Genomic DNA, 21,570 nt, shown 5'->3' with positions numbered 1-21,570 from the left:
CACCAAAAACACGATGCCAATACCATGGTTCACAACCTCGCACAACTAACCAGCAAGTGCACTGAGTCATCCAAGTAATACCTTACGTGAGTAAGGGTCGAATCCCACGGAGATTGTTGGTATAAAGCAAGCTATGGTCACCTTGTAAATCTCAGTTTGGCGGATATAAAATAGTAATGGGGTTTTCGAAATTAATTAATAAAATAAGGATAGAAATACTTATGTAACTCATTGGTGAGAATTTCAGATAAGCGTATGGAGATGCATTCGTTCCTCTGAACCTCTGCTTTCCTGCTGTCTTCATCCAATCTATCTTACTCCTTTCTATGGCTGGCTTTATGTAAGGATGTCATCGGTGCCAATGGCTACTTTCGATCTCTCTCGGGAAAATGGTCCAAATGCTCTGTCACAGCACGGCTAATCGTCTGGAGGCATCACCCTTGTCGTTGGTTGCATCCTATTCCTCTCTGTGAAAATGGTCCGATGCGCTGTCACTGCATGGCTAATCATCTTGGAGGTTCTCGATCATACTGGAATAGGATTTACTATCCTTTTTGCGTCTGTCACTACGCCCAGCACTCACGAGTTTTGAGTTCATCATAGTCATTCAATCCCAGAGTCCTACTCGGAATACCACGGACAAGGTTTAGACTTTCCGGACTCTCATGAATGCCGCCATCAATCTAGCTTATACCACGAAGATTCTGATTAAGAGATCTAAGAGATACTCATTCAATCTAATGTAGAACGGAAGTGGTTGTCAGGCACGCGTTCATAGGGAATGATGATGATTGTCACGTTCATCACATTCAGGTTGAAGTGCGGATGAATATCTTAGAAGTGAAATAAGATGAATTGAATAGAAAACAGTAGTACTTTGCATTAATCTTTGAGGAACAGCAAAGCTCTACACCTTAATCTATGGAGTGTAGAAACTCTACCGTTGAAAATACATAAGTGAATAGAGGGTAAGCATGGCCGAATGGCCAGCCTCCCATGGAGGTCTAGAGATCTAAAAATGATCAAAAGATGGTTCAAAAGATCCAAAGATCCAAAGATCCAAAGATCCAAAGATGTCTAATACAATAGTAAAAAGTCCTATTTATAATAAACTAGCCACTAGGGTTTACAAAAGTAAGTAATTGATGCATAAATCCACTTCCGGGCCCACTTGGTGTGTGCTTGGGCTGAGCTTGAATGTTACACGTGCAGAGGCTCTTTCTGGAGTTGAATGCCAGCTTTTGTGCCAGTTTGGGCGTTGAACTCCACTTTGCAGCTTGTTTCTAGCGCTGGACGCCAGAATTGGGCAGAAAGCTGGCGTTGAATGCCAGTCTGCGTCATCTAAACTTGGGCAAAGTATGGACTATTATATATTGCTGGAAAGCCCTGGATGTCTACTTTCCAATACAATTGGAAGCATGCCATTTTGAGTTCTGTAGCTCTAGAAAATCTATTTTGAGTGCAGGGAGGTTAGAATCCAACAGCATCAGCAGTCATTCTTCAACCTCTGAATCTGATTTTTGCTCAAATCCCTCAATTTCAGCCAGAAAATACCTGAAATCACAGGAAAACACACAAACTCATAGTAAAGTTCAGAAATGTGAATTTAACATAAAAACTAATGAAAACATCCATAAAAGTAACTAGATCCTACTAAAAACATACTAAAAACAATGTCAAAAAGCGTATAAATTATCCGCTAATCACAACACCAAACTTAAATTGTTGCTTGTCCCCAAGCAACTGAAAATCAAATAGGATAAAAAGAAGAGAATATGCTATAAATTCCAAACTATCAGTGAAACATAGCTTCAATCATATGAGCGGAACTTATAGCTTTTTGCCTCTTGAATAGTTTTGGCATCTCACTTTATCCATTGAGGTTCAGAATGATTGGCATCTATAGGAACTCAGAGTTCAGATAGTGTTATTGATTCTCCTAGTTCAGTATGATGATTCTTGAACACAGCTATTTTATGAGTCTTGGCCGTGGCCCTAAGCACTTTGTTTTCCAGTATTACCACCGGATACATAAATGCCACAGACACATAATTGGGTGAACCTTTTCAGATTGTGACTCAGCTTTGCTAAAGTCCCCAATTAGAGGTGTCCAGGGTTCTTAAGCACACTCTTTTTTTTTTTTTTGCTTTGGACCTTGACTTTAACCGCTCAGTGTCAAGTTTTCACTTGACACCTACACGCCACAAGCACATGGTTAGGGACAGCTTGGTTTAGCCGCTTAGACCAGGATTTTATTCCTTTAGGCCCTCCTATCCACTGATGCTCAAAGCCTTGGGATCCTTTTTATTTGCCCTTGCCTTTTGGTTTTAAGGGTTATTGGCTTTTTGCTCTTGCTTCTTGGTTTTAAGAGCTTTTGGCTTTTTCTGCTTGCTTTTATCTTTTTTTCTTTTTTTCTATATATATATATATATATATATATATATATATATATATATATATATATATATTTTTTTTTTCCTATTTTATTTTTTTTTCTGCAAACTTTGTTCTTTGCTGCTTTTTCTTGCTTCAAGAATTATTTTTATGATTTTTCAGATTATCAAATAACATGTTTCCTAGTCATCATTCTATCAAGAGCCAACATATTTAACATTCTTAGACAACAACTTCAAAAGACATATGCACTGTTCAAGCATACATTCAGAAAATAAGAAGCATTGTCACCACATCAATATAATTAAGCTAAGTTCAAGGATAAATTCGAAACTCATGTACTTCTTGTTCTTTTGAATTAAAACATTTTTCATTTAAGAGAGGTGATGGATTCATAGGACATTCATAACTTTAAGACATAGTTACTAACTACTAATGATCATGTAATGAAGACATAAACATAGATAAGCACATAACATAGAAAACGAAAAACAGAAGAAATAAGAACAAGGAATGAATCCACCTTAGTGATGGTGGCGTTTCCTTCTTGAGGAACCAATGATGTCCTTGAGCTCTTCTATGTCTCTTCCTTGTCTTTGTTGCTCCTCCTTCATTGCTTTTTTATCTTCTCTTATTTCATGAAGGATGATGGAGTGCTCTTGATGTTCCACCCTTAGTTGTCCCATATCGGAACTCAATTCTCCTAGGGAGGTGTTGATTTGCTCCCAATAGTTTTGTGGAGAAAATTGCATTTGAGACATCTCCGAGATCTCATGGTGATGAGCTTCATATGCCTCTTGAGCTCCATGAATGGGCTCTCTTGCTTGCTCTATCTTTTTCTTAGTGATGGGCTTGTCCTCTTTAATGAGGATATCTCCCTCTATGTCAATCCCAGCCGAATTGCATAGGTGGAAAATGAGGTGAGGAAAGGCTAACCTTGCCATAGTGGGGGACTTGTCAGCCACCTTATAGAGTTCTTGAGGTATAATCTCATGAACTTCCACCTCTTCTCCAATCATGATGCTATGGATCATGATGGCCCGGTCTATAGTAACTTCAGACCGGTTGCTAGTGGGAATGATTGAGCATTGAATGAACTCCAACCACCCTCTAGCTACAGGCTTAAGGTCCAGTCTTCTTAGTTGAACCAGTTTGCCTTTTGAGTCAATTTTCCATTGAGCTCCTTCTACACATATGTCCATAAGGACTTGGTCCAACCTTTGATCAAAGTTGACTCTCCTTGTATAGGGGCGTGCGTTCTCTTCCATGTTTGGCAAGTTGAACGCCAACCTCACATTTTTCGGACTAAAATCTAAGTATTTCCCCCGAACCATTGTAACATAGTTCTTTGGATCCGGGTTCTTACTTTGATCATGGTTCTTGGTGATCCATGCATTGGCATAGAACTCTTGAACCATTAGGATGCCGACTTGTTGGATGGGATTTGTTAGAACTTCCCAACCTCTTCTTTGAATTTCATGTCGGATCTCCGGATACTCATTTCTTTTGAGTTTGAAAGGGACCTCGGGGATCACATTCTTCTTGGCCACAACGTCATAGAAGTGGTCTTGATGGGCTTTGGAGATGAACCTTTCCATCTCCCATGACTCAGAGGTGGAAGCTTTTGTCTTCCCTTTTCCTTTTCTAGAGGATTCTCTGGTCTTAGGTGCCATCAATTGTAATGGAAAAACAAAAAGCTTATGCTTTTACCACACCAAACTTAGAATTTTGCTCGCCCTCGAGCAAGAGAAGAAAGAATAGATAAAGAAGAAGAAGAAATGGAGGAGAGGGAGAAAGGGTTGTGTTTCGGCCAAGAAGAGAAGAGAGGGTTGTGTTATGTGAAAATGAGGAAGAATGGAGGGTTATATATAGGGATGGGAGCGGGTGGAGGTTCGGCCATTTAGGGTGGGTTTGGGTGGGAAATTGATTTTGAATTTTGAAGGTAGGTGGAGTTTATAAGGTAGGTTTATGGGGAAGAGTGGATGAATGTGAGTGGTGAGGAGGTGATGGGGAAGAGAGATTGAGGTGATTGGTGAAGGGTTTTGGGGAAGAGTGTTTATGGGATTTTGTGAAAGAGAGTGGTGAGGGGTGAGAAGAAGTGAGTGGAGGTAGGTGGGGATCCTGTGGGATCCACAAATCCTGAGGTGATCCTGTGGGGTCCACAGATCCTGAGGTGATCCTGTGGGGTCCACAGATCCTGAGGTGTTCAAGGATTTACAACCTTGCACCAAATTAGGCATGTAAAATGTCCTTGCACACAACTCTGGGCGTTCAGCGCCAGGTTGGTGCCCATTTTGGTCGTTCAATGCCCATTTGTTGCCCATTTCTGGTGTTGAACGCCAAAACCATTCTTGTTCTGGGCGTTCAGCGCCAGCTCCTCTCTAGGGTGCAATTCTGGCGTTCAGCACCCAGATGATGCCCATTCTGGGCGTTCAGCGCCTAGATACTGCCCATTTTGGGCGTTCAGCGCCAGAACCATGCTCTGTTCTGGCGTTGAACGCCAGGCAGATGCTTCCTCCAGGGTGTGATTTTTCTTCTGCTGTTTTTTATTCCGTTTTCAATTTTTATATTTATTTTGTGACTCCTCATGATCATGAACCTACAAAGACATATAACTAAGAAAAAATATAGTTAGATAAATAAAAATTGGGTTGCCTCCCAACAAGCGCTTCTTTAATGTCAATAACTTGACAGTGGGCTCTCATGGAGCCTTACAGATGTTCAGAGCATTGTTGAGGCTCTCCAACACCAAACTTAGAGTTTGGATATGGGAGTTCAACACCAAACTTAGAGTTTGGTTGTGGCCTCCCAACACCAAACTTAGAGTTTGACTGTGGGGGCTTTGTTTGACTCTGCTTTGAGAGAAGCTTTTTCTGCTTCCTCTCCATGGATGCAGAGAGAGATCCTTGAGTTGTAAACACAAGGTTGTCCTTATTTAATTGAAGGATCAATTCTCCTCTGTCCACATCAATCACAGCTCTTGCTGTGGCTAGGAAAGGTCTTCCTAGGATGATGGATTCATCCTCTTCCTTTCCAGTATCTAAGACTATGAAATCAGCAGGGATGTAAAGGCCTTCAACCTTTACTAACACGTCCTCTACTTGTCCATAAGCCTGTTTTCTTGAATTATCTGCCATCTCTAATGAGATTTTAGCAGCTTGCACCCCTTAGATTCCCAGTTTCTCTATTACGGAGAGGGGCATGAGGTTTATCCCTGAACCAAGGTCACACAGAGCCTTAAAGATCATGGTGCCTATGGTACAAGGTATTATGAACTTTCCAGGATCCTGTCTCTTCTGAGGCAATGTCAGTTGATCTAGATCACTTAGTTCATTGGTGAACAAGGGAGGTTCATCTTCCCAAGTTTCAATACCAAATAATTTGGCATTCAGCTTCATGATTGCACCAAGGAACTTGGCAGCTTGCTCTTCAGTAACATCCTCATTCTCTTCAGAAGAGGAATACTCATCAGAGCTCATGAATGGCATAAGGAGGTTCAATGGAATCTCTATGGTCTCTAAATGAGTCTCAGATTCCTTTGGTTCCTCAGAGGGAAACTCCTTATTGATTTCTGGGCATCCCAGGAGGTCTTCCTCCTTGGGATTCACGTCCTCTCCTTCCCTTACAGGTTCGGCCATGGTGCTTATGTCAATGGCCTTGCACTCTCCTTTTGGATTCTCTTCTGTATTGCTTGGGAGAGTACTAGGAGGGATTTCAGTGATCCTTTTACTCAGCTGGCCCACTTGTGCTTCCAAATTTCTAATGGAAGACCTTGTTTTATTCATGAAACTCACAGTGGTCTTAGATAGATCAGAGACTAAGTTTGCTAAATTAGAGGTATTTTGTTCAGAGTTCTCTATCTGTTGCTGAGTGGATGATGGAAAAGGTTTATTATTGTTAAACCTGTTTCTTCCACCATTATTAAAGCCTTTGTTGAGGCCTTTGATCCTTCCATGAGAGATTTGGATGATTTCTCCATGATGGGTTATAGGTGTTTCCATAAGGTTCACCTAAGTAATTCACCTCTGTTATTGCAGGGTTTTCAGGATCATAAGCTTCTTCTGCATAAGAAGCCTCTTGAGTATTGTTGGATGCAGCTTGCATTCCATTCAGACTCTGAGAAATCATATTGACTTGCTGAGTCAATATTTTGTTATGAGCCAATATGGCATTCAGAGTATCAACTTCAAGAAATCCCTTCTTCATAGGCGTCCCATTACTCACAGGATTCCTCTCAGAAGTGTACATGAACTGGTTATTAGCAACCATGTCAATGAGTTCTTGAGCTTCTGCAGGCGTTTTCTTTAGGTGAATGGATCCACCTGCAGAAGTATCCAATGACATCTTTGATAGCTCAGATAAACCATCATAGAAGATATCCAGGATGGTCCATTCTAAAAGCATGTCAGAAGGACACTTTTTGGTCAGCTGCTTGTATCTTTCCCAAGCTTCATAGAGGGATTCACCTTCTTTTTGTCTGAAGGTTTGAACATCAGCTCTAAGCTTGCTCAGCTTTTGAGGAGGAAAGAACTTGGCTAAGAAAGCCGTGACCAGCTTATCCCAAGAGTTCAGGCTGTCTTTGGGTTGAGAGTCCAACCACACTCTAGCTCTGTCTCTTACAGCAAAAGGGAAAAGCATGAGCCTGTAGACCTCAGGATCTACTCCATTAGTCTTAACAGTATCACAGATCTGTAAGAATTCAGTTAAGAACTGAAAAGGATCTTCAGATGGAAGTCCATGAAACTTGCAGTTCTGCTGCATCAGAGAAACTAGCTGAGGTTTCAGCTCAAAATTGTTTGCTCCAATGGTAGGAATGGAGATGCTTCTTCCATGTAAACTGGAATTAGGTGTAGTAAAGTCACCAAGCGTTCTCCTTGCATTATTGTTTTTGGGTTCGGCTGCCATCTCCTTTACTTGTTCAAAATTTTCAATAAGGTTGTCTCTGGATTGTTGTAATTTAGCTTCTCTTAGTTTTCTTTTCAGAGTCCTTTCAGGTTCTGGATCAGCTTCAACAAGAATGCCTTTTTCTTTGTCTCTGCTCATAAGAAAGAGAAGAGAAAAAGAAAAGAAGATGAATCCTCTATGTCACAGTAAAGAGGTTCTTTATTGTTAGCAGAAGAAGAAAAGAAGAAAAAAATTCGAACACAGATAGAAGAGGGGGTTCGAATTTGGTGAGTTTAGTAGATGAATAAATAAATAGAATAAGATGAGAGAGGGAAGTGAATTTTCGAAAATAATTTTTTTGAAAAAGGGTTAGTGATTTTCGAAAATAGTTTTTTTGAAAAAGGTTAGTAGTTTTCGAAAATTAAAATCTTAAAAATTGAAATAATTAGTTAATTAAAAAGAAATTTTGAAAAAGAGGGAAGATATTTTCGAAAATTAGAGAGAGAGAGTTAGTTAGGTAGTTTTGAAAAAGATAAGAAACAAACAAAAAGTTAGTTAGTTAGTTGAAACAAATTTTGAAAAGATAAGAAGTTAGGAAGTTAGAAAAGATATTTTAAAATCAAATTTTTGAAAAAGATAAGATAAGAAGATATTTTTGAAAAGATATGATTGAAATTAGTTTTGAAAAAGATTTGATTTTTAAAATCACAATTAATGACTTGATTCACAAGAAATCACAAGATATGATTCTAGAACTCAAAGTTTGAATCATTCTTAACAAGTAAGTAACAAACTTGAAATTTTTGAATCAAAACATTAATTGTTATTGTTATTTTCGAAAATTATGAGGTAAAGATAAGAAAAAGATTTTTGAAAAATATTTTTAAAATTTTCGAAAATAACTAAGAAAAATGAAAAAGATTTAATTTTTTGAAAAAGATTTTGAAAAAGATAAGATTTTTAAATTGAAAATTTGATTTGACTCATAGAAAACAACTAGATTTTAAAAATTTTTGAAAAAGTCAAATCTAATTTTTGAAATTTTAAGAGAGAAAAAGGGAAAGATATTTTTTGATTTTTGAATTTTAATGATGAGAGGGAAAAATTAAAACATCATTTTCATGTTTTTCTCTTTTATTTTTGAATCAAAACAAGGAATGCATGCAAGAACACTATGAATGTCAAGATGAACACCAAGAACACTATGAAGATCATGATGAACATCAAGAACATTTTTTTTGAAAAATTTTTAATGCAAAGAAAACATGCAGGACACCAAACTTAGAATTCTTTAATGCTTAGACACTAAGAATCCAAGAATGCATATGAAAAACAAGAAAAGACACAAACCATGCAAATGCAAAGATCAAACAAGAAGACTTACCAAGAACAACTTGAAGATCATGAAGAACACTATGAATACATGAGAATTTTCGAAAAAAAAAATGCAAGATGAGTATGCAATTGACACCAAACTTATAACATGACACATGACTCAAACAAGAAACACATAAATATTTTTTTTGATTTTTTTATGATTCTCTAATTTTTTTTGTATTTTTTTTTCGAAAATTAGTGTGAAAAAGAAAAATAAGGATTCCAAAATTTTTAATATGAATTCCAGGAATCTTATGCTTTTTAGTCTAAAGCTCCAATCAAAGGGTCAGGCATGGCTGAATAGCCAGCCAAGCTTTAGTATGTAAATCAGGAACAGCAGCAGGTGAATTAGCAACAACTAGCTTGCTCTTGATAACAAATTGGAAGCCTTAGTCCAAATGAATTTAGACATGGCTTTACATGCTTCATGAAACACTAGAATTCATTCTTAAAAATTCTGAAGAAAATTATATTTTTTTGAAAACATTTTTATTTTTTTTTAAAAATTTTTTTTTAAAACAAAGGAGAAAGTTTTTTTTTTTTGAAAGATTTTTTTGAAATTTTTTTTTTGAAAACCTTTTGAAAAGAAAAGAAAAGAAAGTTACCTAATCTAAGCAACAAGATGAACCGTCAGTTGTCCAAACTCGAACAATCCCCGGCAACGGCGCCAAAAACTTGGTGGACGAAATTGTGATTACACTTTGATTATGTAAAATTCATTGCTCTTTCTTTCCCCGGCAACGGCGCCAAAAACTTGGTGGACGAAATTGTGATTAAACTTTGATTATGTAAAATTCATTGCTCTTTCTTTCCCTGGCAATGGCACCAAAAACACGATGCCAATACCATGGTTCACAACTTCGCACAACTAACCAGCAAGTGCACTGAGTCGTCCAAGTAATACCTTACGTGAGTAACGGTCGAATCCCATGGAGATTGTTGGTATGAAGCAAGCTATGGTCACCTTGTAAATCTCAGTCAGGCGGATATAAAATAGTAATGGGGTTTTCGAAATTAATTAATAAAATAAGGATAGAAATACTTATGTAACTCATTGGTGAGAATTTCAGATAAGCGTATGGAGATGCATTCGTTCCTCTGAACCTCTGCTTTCCTGCTGTCTTCATCCAATCTATCTTACTCCTTTCTATGGCTGGCTTTATGTAAGGATGTCACCGGTGCCAATGGCTACTTTCGATCTCTCTCGGGAAAATGGTCCAAATGCTCTGTCACAGCACGGCTAATCGTCTGGAGGCATCACCCTTGTCATTGGTTGCATCCTATTCCTCTCTGTGAAAATGGTCTGATGCGCTGTCCCTGCATGGCTAATCATCTTGGAGGTTCTCGATCATACTGGAATAGGATTTTCTATCCTTTTTGCGTCTGTCACTACGCCCAGCACTCACGAGTTTTGATTTCGTCACAGTCATTCAATCCCAGAGTCCTACTCGGAATACCACGGACAAGGTTTAGACTTTCCGGAATCTCATGAATGCTGCCATCAATCTAGCTTATACCACGAAGATTCTGATTAAGAGATCTAAGAGATACTCATTCAATCTAATGTAGAACGGAAGTGGTTGTCAGGCACGCGTTCATAGGGAATGATGATGATTGTCACGTTCATCACATTCAGGTTGAAGTGCGGATGAATATCTTAGATGCGAAATAAGATGAATTGAATAGAAAATAGTAGTACTTTGCATTAATCTTTGAGGAACAGCAGAGCTCCACACCTTAATCTATGGAGTGTAGAAACTCTACCGTTGAAAATACATAAGTGAATAGAGGGTAAGCATGGCCGAATGGCCAGCCTCCCATGGAGGTCTAGAGATCTAGAAATGATCAAAAGATGGTTCCAAAGATCCAAAGATCCAAAGATCCAAAGATGTCTAATACAATAGTAAAAAGTCCTATTTATAATAAACTAGCCACTAGGGTTTACAAAAGTAAGTAATTGATGCATAAATCCACTTCCGGGGCCCACTTGGTGTGTGCTTGGGCTGAGCTTGAATGTTACACGTGCAAAGGCTCTTTCTGGAGTTGAATGCTAGCTTTTGTGCCAATTTGGGCGTTGAACTCCACTTTGCAGCTTGTTTCTGGCGCTGGACGCCAGAATTGGGCAGAGAGCTGGCGTTGAATGCCAGTTTGCGTCGTCTAAACTTGGGCAAAGTATGGACTATTATATATTTCTGGAAAGCCCTGGATGTCTACTTTCCAATGCAATTGAAAGCGTGCCATTTTGAGTTCTGTAGCTCCAGGTAATCCATTTTGAGTGCAGGGAGGTCAGAATCAAACAGCATTAGCAGTCCTTCTTCAACCTCTGAATCTGATTTTTGCTCAAATCCCTCAATTTCAGCCAGAAAATACCTGAAATCACAGAAAAACACACAAACTCATAGTAAAGTCCAGAAATGTGAATTTAACATAAAAACTAATGAAAACATCCCTAAAAGTAACTAGATCATACTAAAAACATACTAAAAACAATGTCAAAAAGCGTATAAATTATCCGCTCATCACAACACCAAACTTAAATTGTTGCTTGTCCCCAAGCAACTGAAAATCAAAATAGGATAAAAAGAAGAGAATATACTATAAATTCCAAACTATCAATGAAACATAGCTTCAATTATATGAGCGGGACTTATAGCTTTTTGCCTCTTGAATAGTTTTGGCATCTCACTTTATCCATTGAGGTTCAGAATGATTGGCATCTATAGGAACTCAGAGTTCAGATAGTGTTATTGATTCTCCTAGTTCAGTATGATGATTCTTGAATACAGCTATTTTATGAGTCTTGGCCGTGGCCCTAAGCACTTTGTTTTCCAGTATTACCACCGGATACATAAATGCCACAGACACATAATTGGGTGAACCTTTTCAGATTGTGACTCAACTTTGCTAAAGTCCCCAATTAGAGGTGTCCAGGGTTCTTAAGCACACTATTTTTTTTTTTTGCTTTGGACCTTGACTTTAACCGCTCAGTCTCAAGTTTTCACTTGACACCTACACGCCACAAGCACATGGTTAGGGACAGCTTGGTTTAGCCGCTTAGACCAGGATTTTATTCCTTTAGGACCTCCTATCCACTGATGCTCAAAGCCTTGGGATCCTTTTTATTTGCCCTTGCCTTTTGGTTTTAAGGGTTATTGGCTTTTTGCTCTTGCCTCTTGGTTTTAAGAGCTTTTGGCTTTTTCTGCTTGCTTTTTTCTTTTTTTCTTTTTTTTCTATATATATATATATATATAAATTTTTTTTTTGCCTATTTTATTTTTTTTTTCTGCAAGCTTTGTTCTTTGCTGCTTTTTCTTGCTTCAAGAATCATTTTTATGATTTTTCAGATTATCAAATAACATGTCTCCTAGTCATCATTCTTTCAAGAGCCAACATATTTAACATTCTTAGACAACAACTTCAAAAGACATATGCACTGTTCAAGCATACATTCAGAAAACAAGAAGCATTGTCACCACATCAATATAATTAAGCTAAGTTCAAGGATAAATTCGAAACTCATGTACTTCTTGTTCTTTTGAATTAAAACATTTTTCATTTAAGAGAGGTGATGGATTCATAGGACATTCATAACTTTAAGACATAGTTACTAACTACTAATGATCATGTAATGAAGACACAAACATAGATAAGCACATAACATAGAAAACGAAAAACAGAAGAAATAAGAACAAGGAATGAATCCACCTTAGTGATGGTGGTGTTTCCTTCTTGAGGAACCAATGATGTCCTTGAGCTCTTTTATGTCTCTTCCTTGTCTTTGTTGCTCCTCCTTTATTGCTTTTTGATCTTCTCTTATTTCATGAAGGATGATGGAGTGCTCTTGATGTTCCACCCTTAGTTGTCCCATATCAGAACTCAATTCTCCTAGGGAGGTGTTGATTTGCTCCCAATAGTTTTGTGGAGGAAAATGCATTTGAGGCATCTCCGGGATCTCATGGTGATGAGCTTCATACGCCTCTTGAGCTCCATGAATGGGCTCTCTTGCTTGCTCCATCTTTTTCTTAGTGATGGGCTTGTCCTCTTTAATGAGGATATCTCCCTCTATGTCAATCCCAGCCGAATTGCATAGGTGGCAAATGAGGTGAGGAAAGGCTAACCTTGCCATAGTGGGGGACTTGTCAGCCACCTTGTAGAGTTCTTGAGGTATAATCTCATGAACTTCCACCTCTTCTCCAATCATGATGCTATGGATCATGATGGCCCGGTCTATAGTAACTTCAGACCGGTTGCTAGTGGGAATGATTGAGCATTGAATGAACTCCAACCACCCTTTAGCTACAGGCTTAAGGTCCAGTCTTCTTAGTTGAACCAGTTTGCCTTTTGAGTCAATTTTCCATTGAGCTCCTTTTACACATATGTCCATAAGGACTTGGTCCAACCTTTGATCAAAGTTGACTCTCCTTGTATAGGGGCGTGCGTTCTCTTCCATGTTTGGCAAGTTGAACGCCAACCTCACATTTTTCGGACTAAAATCTAAGTATTTCCCCCGAACCATTGTAACATAGTTCTTTGGATCCAGGTTCTTACTTTGATCATGGTTCTTGGTGATCCATGCATTGGCATAGAACTCTTGAACCATTAGGATGCCGACTTGTTGGATGGGATTTGTTAGAACTTCCCAACCTCTTCTTTGAATTTCATGTCGGATCTCCGGATACTCATTTCTTTTGAGTTTGAAAGGGACCTCGGGGATCTCCTTCTTCTTGGCCACAACATCATATAAATGGTCTTGATGGGCTTTGGAGATGAACCTTTCCATCTCCCATGACTCGGAAGTGGAAGCTTTTGTCTTCCCTTTTCCTTTTCTAGAGGATTCTCCAGTCTTAGGTGCCATCAATTGTAATGGAAAAACAAAAAGCTTATGCTTTTACCACACCAAACTTAGAATTTTGCTCGCCCTCGAGCAAGAGAAGAAAGAATAGATAAAGAAGAAGAAGAAATGGAGGAGAGGGAGAAGGGGTTGTGTTTCGGCCAAGAAGAGAAGAGAGGGTTGTGTTGTGTGAAAATGAGGAAGAATGGAGGGTTATATATAGGGATGGGAGGGGGAGGAGGTTCGGCCATTTAGGGTGGGTTTGGGTGAGAAATTGATTTTGAATTTTGAAGGTAGGTGGAGTTTATGAGGTAGGTTTATGGGGAAGAGTGGATGGATGTGAGTGGTGAGGAGGTGATGGGGAAGAGAGATTGAGGTGATTGGTGAAGGGTTTTGGGGAAGAGTGTTTATGGGATTTTGTGAAAGAGAGTGGTGAGGGGTGAGAAGAAGTGAGTGGAGGTAGGTGGGGATCCTGTGGGGTCCACAGATCCAGAGGTGATCCTGTGGGGTCCACAGATCCTGAGGTGTTCAAGGATTTACAACCTTGCACCAAATTAGGCATGTAAAATGCCCTTGCACACAACTCTGGGCGTTCAGCGCCAGGTTGGTGCCCATTTTGGTCATTCAACGCCCATTTGTTGCCCATTTCTGGTGTTGAACGCCAGAACCATGCTTGTTCTGGGCGTTCAGCGCCAGCTCCTCTCCAGGGTGCAATTCTGGCGTTCAGCGCCCAGATGATGCCCATTTTGGGCGTTCAGCGCCTAGATACTGCCCATTTTGGGCGTTCAGCGCCAGAACCATGCTCTATTCTGGCGTTGAACGCCAGGCAGATGCTTCCTCCACGGTGTGATTTTTCTTCTGCTGTTTTTTATTCCGTTTTCAATTTTTATATTTATTTTGTGACTCCTCATGATCATGAACCTACAAAGACATATAACTAAGAAAAAATATAGTTAGATAAATAAAAATTGGGTTGCCTCCCAACAAGCGCTTCTTTAATGTCAATAGCTTGACAGTGGGCTCTCATGGAGCCTTACAGATGTTCAGAGCATTGTTGAGGCTCTCCAACACCAAACTTAGAGTTTGGATATGGGAGTTAAACACCAAACTTAGAGTTTGACTGTGGGGGCTTTGTTTGACTCTGCTTTGAGAGAAGCTTTTTCTGCTTCCTCTCCATGGATGCAGAGAGAGATCCTTGAGTTGTAAACACAAGGTTGTCCTTATTTAATTGAAGGATCAATTCTCCTCTGTCCACATCAATCACAGCTCTTGCTGTGGTTAGGAAAGGTCTTCCTAGGATGATGGATTCATCCTCTTCCTTTCCAGTATCTAAGACTATGAAATCAGCAGGGATGTAAAGGCCTTCAACCTTTACTAACACGTCCTCTACTTGTCCATAAGCCTATTTTCTTGAATTATCTGCCATCTCTAATGAGATTTAGCAGCTTGCACCCCATAGATTCCCAGTTTCTCTATTACAGAGAGGGGCATGAGGTTTATCCCTGAACCAAGGTCACACAGAGCCTTAAAGATCATGGTGCCTATGGTACAAGGTATTATGAACTTTCCAGGATCCTGTCTCTTCTGAGGCAATGTCAGTTGATCCAGATCACTTAGTTCATTGGTGAACAAGGGAGGTTCATCTTCCCAAGTTTCAATACCAAATAATTTGGCATTCAGCTTCATGATTGCACCAAGGAACTTGGCAGCTTGCTCTTCAGTAACATCCTCATTCTCTTCAGAAGAGGAATACTCATCAGAGCTCATGAATGGCATAAGGAGGTTCAATGGAATCTCTATGGTCTCTAGATGAGTCTCAGATTCCTTTGGTTTCTCAGAGGGAAACTCCTTATTGATCACTGGGCATCCCAGGAGGTCTTCCTCCTTGGGATTCACGTCCTCTCCTTCCCTTACAGGTTCGGCCATGGTGCTTATGTCAATGGCCTTGTACTCTCCTTTTGGATTCTCTTCTGTATTGCTTGGGAGAGTACTAGGAGGGATTTCAGTGATCCTTTTACTTAGCTGGCCCACTTTTGCTTCCAAATTTCTAATGGAAGACCTTGTTTAATTCATGAAACTCACAGTGGCCTTAGATAGATCAGAGACTAAGTTTGCTAAATTAGAGGTATTTTATTCAGAGTTCTCTATCTGTTGCTGAGTGGATGATGGAAAAGGTTTATTATTGTTAAACCTGTTTCTTCCACCATTATTAAAGCCTTTGTTGAGGCCTTTGATCCTTCCATGAGAGATTTGGATGATTTATCCATGATGGGTTATAGGTGTTTCCATAAGGTTCACCTAAGTAATTCACCTCTACTATTGCAGGGTTTTCAGGATTATAAGCTTCTTCTGCATAAGAAGCCTCTTGAGTACTGTTGGATGCAGCTTGCATTCCATTCAGACTCTGAGAAATCATATTGACTTGCTGAGTCAATATTTTGTTCTGAGCCAATATGGCATTGAGAGTATCAACTTCAAGAACTTCCTTCTTCATAGGCGTCCCATTACTCACAGGATTCCTCTCAGAAGTGTACATGAACTGGTTATTAGCAACCATGTCAATGAGTTCTTGAGCTTCTGCAGGCATTTTCTTTAGGTGAATGGATCCACCTGCAGAAGTATCCAATGACATCTTTGATAGCTCAGATAAACCATCATAGAAGATATCCAGGATGGTCCATTCTGAAAGCATGTCAGAAGGACACTTTTTGGTCAGCTGCTTGTATCTTTCCCAAGCTTCATAGAGGGATTCACCTTCTTTCTGTCTGAAGGTTTGAACATCGGCTCTAAGCTTGCTCAGCTTTTGAGGAGGAAAGAACTTGGCTAAGAAAGCCGTGACCAGCTTATCCCAAGAGTTCAGGCTGTCTTTGGGTTGAGAGTCCAACCACACTCTAGCTCTGTCTCTTACAGCAAAAGGGAAAAGCATGAGCCTGTAGACCTCAGGATCTACTCCATTAGTCTTAACAGTATCACAGATCTGCAAGAATTCAGTTAAGAACTGAAAAGGATCTTCAGATAGAAGTCCATGAAACTTGTAGTTCTGCTGCATCAGAGAAACTAGCTGAGGTTTCAGCTCAAAATTGTTTGCTCCAATGGTAGGAATGGAGATGCTTCTTCCATGTAAATTGGAATTAGGTGCAGTAAAGTCACCAAGCATTCTCCTTGCATTATTGTTGTTGGGTTCGGTTGCCATCTCCTTTACTTGTTCGAAATTTTCAATAAGGTTGTCTCTAGATTGTTGTAATTTAGCTTCTCTTAGTTTTCTTTTCAGAGTCCTTTCAGGTTCTGGATCAGCTTCAACAAGAATGCCTTTTTCTTTGTCTCTGCTCATAAGAAAGAGAAGAGAAAAAGAAAAGAAGAGGAATCCTCTATGTCACAGTAAAGAGGTTCCTTATTGTTAGTAGAAGAAGAAAATAAGAAAAAAATTCGAACACAGATAGAAGAGGGGGTTCGAATTTGGTGAGTTTAGTAGATGAATAAATAAATAGAATAAGATGAGAGAGGGAAGTGAATTTTTGAAAATAATTTTTTCAAAAAAGGGTTAGTGATTTTCGAAAATATTTTTTTTGAAAAAGGTTAGTAGTTTTCGAAAATTAAAATCTTAAAAATTGAAATAATTAGTTAATTAAAAAGAAATTTTGAAAAAGAGGGAAGATATTTTTGAAAATTAGAGAGAGAGAGTTAGTTAGGTAGTTTTGAAAAAGATAAGAAACAAACAAAAAGTTAGTTAGTTAGTTGAAACAAATTTTGAAAAGATAAGAAGTTAGGAAGTTAGAAAAGATATTTTGAAATCAAATTTTTGAAAAAGATAAGATAAGAAGATATTTTTGAAAAGATATGATTGAAATTAGTTTTGAAAAAGATTTGATTTTTAAAATCACAATTAATGACTTGATTCACAAGAAATCACAAGATATGATTCTAGAACTCAAAGTTTGAATCTTTCTTAACAAGTAAGTAACAAACTTGAAATTTTTGAATCAAAACATTAATTGTTATTGTTATTTTCGAAAATTATGAGGTAAAGATAAGAAAAAGATTTTTGAAAAATATTTTTAAAATTTTCGAAAATAACTAAGAAAAATGAAAAAGATTTAATTTTTTGAAAAAGATTTTGAAAAAGATAAGATTTTTAAATTGAAAATTTGATTTGACTCATAGAAAATAACTAGATTTTAAAATTTTTTGAAAAAGTCAAATCTAATTTTTGAAATTTTAAGAGAGAAAAAGGGAAAGATATTTTTTTGATTTTTGAATTTTAATGATGAGAGGGAAAAATTAAAACATCATTTTCATGTTTTTCTCTTTTATTTTTGAATCAAAACAAGGAATGCATGCAAGAACACTATGAATGTCAAGATGAACACCAAGAACACTATGAAGATCATGATGAACATCAAGAACATTTTTTTTGAAAAATTTTTAATGCAAAGAAAACATGCAGGACACCAAACTTAGAATTCTTTAATGCTTAGACTCTAAGAATCCAAGAATGCATATGAAAAACAAGAAAAGACACAAACCATGCAAATGCAAAGATTAAACAAGAAGACTTACCAAGAACAACTTGAAGATCATGAAGAACACTATGAATGCATGAGAATTTTCGAAAAAAAAAATGCAAGATGAGTATGCAATTGACACCAAACTTATAACATGACACATGACTCAAACAAGAAACACATAAATATTTTTTTTGATTTTTTTATGATTCTCTAATTTTTTTTTGTATTTTTTTTTAAAAATTAGTGTGAAAAAGAAAAATAAGGATTCCAAAATTTTTAATATGAATTCCAGGAATCTTATGCTTTTTAGTCTAAAGCTCCAATCAAAGGGTCAGGCATGGCTTAATAGCCAGCCAAGCTTTAGTATGTAAATCAGGAACATCAGCAGGTGAATTAGCAACAACTAGCTTGCTCTTGATAACAAATTGGAAGCCTCAGTCCAAATGAATTTAGTCATGGCTTTACATGCTTCATGAAACACTAGAATTCATTCTTAAAATTTCTGAAGAAAATTATATTTTTTTGAAAACATTTTTATTTTTTTAAATTTTTTTTTTTTAAAATAAAGGAGAAAGTTTTTTTTTTTGAAAGATTTTTTTGAAATTTTTTTTTGAAAACCTTTTGAAAAGAAAACGAAAAGAAAGTTACCTAATCTGAGCAACAAGATGAACCGTCAGTTGTCCAAACTCGAACAATCCCCGGCAACGACGCCAAAAACTTGGTGGACGAAATTGTGATTACACTTTGATTATGTAAAATTCATTGCTCTTTCTTTCCCCGGCAACGGCGCCAAAAACTTGGTGGACGAAATTGTGATTACACTTTGATTATGTAAAATTCATTGCTCTTTCTTTCCCTGGCAATGGCACCAAAAACACGATGCCAATACCATGGTTCACAACTTCGCACAACTAACCAGCAAGTGCACTGAGTCGTCCAAGTAATACCTTACGTGAGTAACGGTCGAATCCCACGGAGATTGTTGGTATGAAGCAAGCTATGGTCACCTTGTAAATCTCAGTCAGGCGGATATAAAATAGTAATGGGGTTTTCGAAATTAATTAATAAAATAAGGATAGAAATACTTATGTAACTCATTGGTGAGAATTTCAGATAAGCGTATGGAGATGCATTCGTTCCTCTGAACCTCTGCTTTCCTGCTGTCTTCATCCAATCTATCTTACTCCTTTCTATGGCTAGCTTTATGTAAGAATGTCACCGGTGCCAATGGCTACTTTCGATCTCTCTCGGGAAAATGGTCCAAATGCTCTGTCACAGCACGGCTAATCGTCTGGAGGCATCACCCTTGTCGTTGGTTGCATCCTATTCCTCTCTGTGAAAATGGTCCGATGCGCTGTCACTGCATGGCTAATCATCTTGGAGGTTCTCGATCATACTGGAATAGGATTTACTATCCTTTTTGCGTCTGTCACTACGCCCAGCACTCACGAGTTTTGAGTTCGTCACAGTCATTCAATCCCAGAGTCCTACTCGGAATACCACGGACAAGGTTTAGACTTTCCGGAATCTCATAAATGCTGCCATCAATCTAGCTTATACCACGAAGATTCTGATTAAGAGATCTAAGAGATACTCATTCAATCTAATGTAGAACGGAAGTGGTTGTCAGGCACGCGTTCATAGGGAATGATGATGATTGTCACGTTCATCACATTCAGGTTGAAGTGCGGATGAATATCTTAGAAGCGAAATAAGATGAATTGAATAGAAAACAGTAGTACGTTGTATTAATCTTTGAGGAACAGCAGAGCTCCACACCTTAATCTATGGAGTGTAGAAACTCTACCGTTGAAAATACATAAGTGAATAGAGGGTAAGCATGGCCGAATGGCAGCCTCCCATGGAGGTCCAGAGATCTAAAAATGATCAAAAGATGGTTCCAAAGATCCAAAGATCCAAAGATCTAAAGATCCAAAGATGTCTAATACAATAGTAAAAAGTCCTATTTATAATAAACTAGCCACTAGGGTTTACAGAAGTAAGTAATTGATGCATAAATCCACTTCCGGGGCCCACTTGGTGTGTGCTTAGGCTGAGCTTGAATGTTACACGTGCAGAGGCTCTTTCTGGAGTTGAATGCCAGCTTTTGTGCCAGTTTAGGCGTTGAACTCCACTTTGCAGCTTGTTTCTGGCGCTGGACGCCAGAATTGGGCAGAGAGCTGGCGTTGAATGCCAGTTTGCGTCATCTAAACTTGGGCAAAGTATGGACTATTATATATTTCTGGAAAGCCCTGGATGTCTACTTTCCAATGCAATTTGAAGCGCGCCATTTTGAGTTCTGTAGCTCCAGAAAATCCATTTTGAGTGTAGGGAGGTTAGAATCCAACAACATCAGCAGTCCTTCTTCAACCTCTGAATCTGATTTTTGCTCAAGTCCCTCAATTTCAGCCAGAAAATACCTGAAATCACAGAAAAACATACAAACTCATAGTAAAGTCCAAAAATGTGAATTTAACATAAAAACTAATGAAAACATCCCTAAAAGTAACTAGATCCTACTAAAAACATACTAAAAACAATGTCAAAAAGCGTATAAATTATCCGCTCATCAGGTATCTACTCCCAGTATTTTTATTCTAATTTTGTAACAACCCTTCTAAATTAATAAGCGGATTTTTACTGGTTAAGAACTGTACTCGCAACGTTATTTCCAGATTAATTTCTTAATCGGCTAATTTTTGCCACGTTAATTTTTGGCGCCGTTGCCGGGAAGTTGCAATAGCGTGCTAAATTGTTAGTTGGTGTAAATATTTTTAATTTTATTTATTTGCATATTTTATTTTATTTTATTACCATGAGCTGTATGTTTCTTTCATTGAATGATGCATTCACTGCCTGATCCGAGCTTAGCCGCATTTGATCCTGAAATTGAAAGAACTCTTTCACGTATTAGGCGAGCTCGGCGTTGGTTAGCCTCTTAGGGTGGTGAAGTGGTTACTATCAATTCACCAGTCTCATCAGAGGGCACATCTGAACCACCATTTGAGGAAGAAACAAGCTCCTCTACTACTGATTCAGTTAATTTACGTGAAGGATATGGAGGAGCCCAGGAGGATTACTCTCCAAGAAGCTAGAGCTCCAGACTTTACACTGCAACCGTATCAAGCGCGTCACCCAAATCTGGCTGCAGATTTTAAACTGAAGACTGCGCTAATCAACTTGATACCTAAGTTTCATGGCTTACCTGCTCAGGAGCCTATAAAGCACCTCAGGGATTTTCAGACAGCCTGTTCTACTGTTAGGCGTCATGGTGCAGATGAGACTGCTATTTTGCTAACCGCCTTCCCATTTTCTCTTGAGGAAAAGGCGAGGGAGTGGTACTACACTCAACCTGAAGCAGTTGTTACCAACATGGATACGCTCAGGAGAGAATTCTTAGAAAAATACTTTCCAGCTGAAGTTACTGATAGACTGAGGAAAGAAATTTTCTGCATTATGCAAGGCGAATCAGAGACTTTTTATGAGTATTGGGAGCGCTTCAGGAATCTTCTGGACGTATGCCCCCACCACATGATTGACAAGTTGGTGTTGATCAGATACTTCACACAAGGCATGAAG

At 38.4% G+C, this 21,570-nt stretch overlaps 2 non-coding genes and 1 pseudogene across 2 annotated transcripts; all 3 read left to right on the top strand.

Moving 5' to 3' along the window:
- LOC148555543 (uncharacterized) overlaps positions 1 to 21,570 on the top strand; it is a 193,399-nt pseudogene that overhangs the window by 100,417 nt on the left and 71,412 nt on the right.
- On the top strand, positions 6,793 to 6,900 carry LOC148555548 (small nucleolar RNA R71). Its single transcript, XR_015887946.1, has one exon. It is a non-coding gene; the product is annotated as a small nucleolar RNA R71 (small nucleolar RNA).
- LOC148555547 (small nucleolar RNA R71) lies at positions 16,173 to 16,280 on the top strand. Its single transcript, XR_015888047.1, has one exon. It is a non-coding gene; the product is annotated as a small nucleolar RNA R71 (small nucleolar RNA).

Source organism: Arachis ipaensis, chromosome B6, assembly GCF_059453495.1.
Source record: "Arachis ipaensis isolate K30076 ecotype BB chromosome B6, ASM5945349v1, whole genome shotgun sequence".
Lineage (NCBI taxonomy): Eukaryota > Viridiplantae > Streptophyta > Magnoliopsida > Fabales > Fabaceae > Arachis > Arachis ipaensis.
Note: the sequence above shows the minus strand (reverse complement) of the source record. Positions and strands in the feature narration are given on the sequence as shown.